The sequence below is a fragment of the Pygoscelis adeliae genome, unplaced genomic scaffold (genome assembly GCF_000699105.1).
Source record: "Pygoscelis adeliae isolate BGI_AS28 unplaced genomic scaffold, ASM69910v1 Scaffold982, whole genome shotgun sequence".
In the NCBI taxonomy this organism is placed as follows: domain Eukaryota; kingdom Metazoa; phylum Chordata; class Aves; order Sphenisciformes; family Spheniscidae; genus Pygoscelis; species Pygoscelis adeliae.
This window is the reverse complement of record NW_008824208.1, coordinates 3,054-3,474: the sequence shown is the minus strand read 5'-3', so window position 1 is coordinate 3,474 and position 421 is coordinate 3,054.

Here is a 421-nt window from a genome sequence, read left to right as displayed (position 1 = left end):
CACACAGCGCCCCGCGCGCGCCCCGATAGCGACCCGATAGCGTCCCGATAGCGACCCGATAGCGTCCCGATAGCAACCCAACAGCGTCCCGATAGCGTCCCGATAGCGTCCCGATAGCAACCCAACAGCGTCCCGATAGCGTCCCGATAGCGTCCCGATAGCAACCCAACAGCGTCCCGATAGCGTCCCGATAGCGTCCCGATAGCAACCCAACAGCGTCCCGATAGCGACCCGATAGCGTCCCGATAGCGTCCCCACTGCACTCTGATAGCGCCCTGGTAGCATCCCGACAGGTCCCCAAGGGTGTCCCGATAGCGCCCCGATAGTGCCCTGACAGAGCCCCAATAGCGCCCCGAGAGCATCCCAGTAGTGTTCCGATAGTGTCCCGACAGTTCCCCGATAGTGTCCCCCGAGAGAGCCC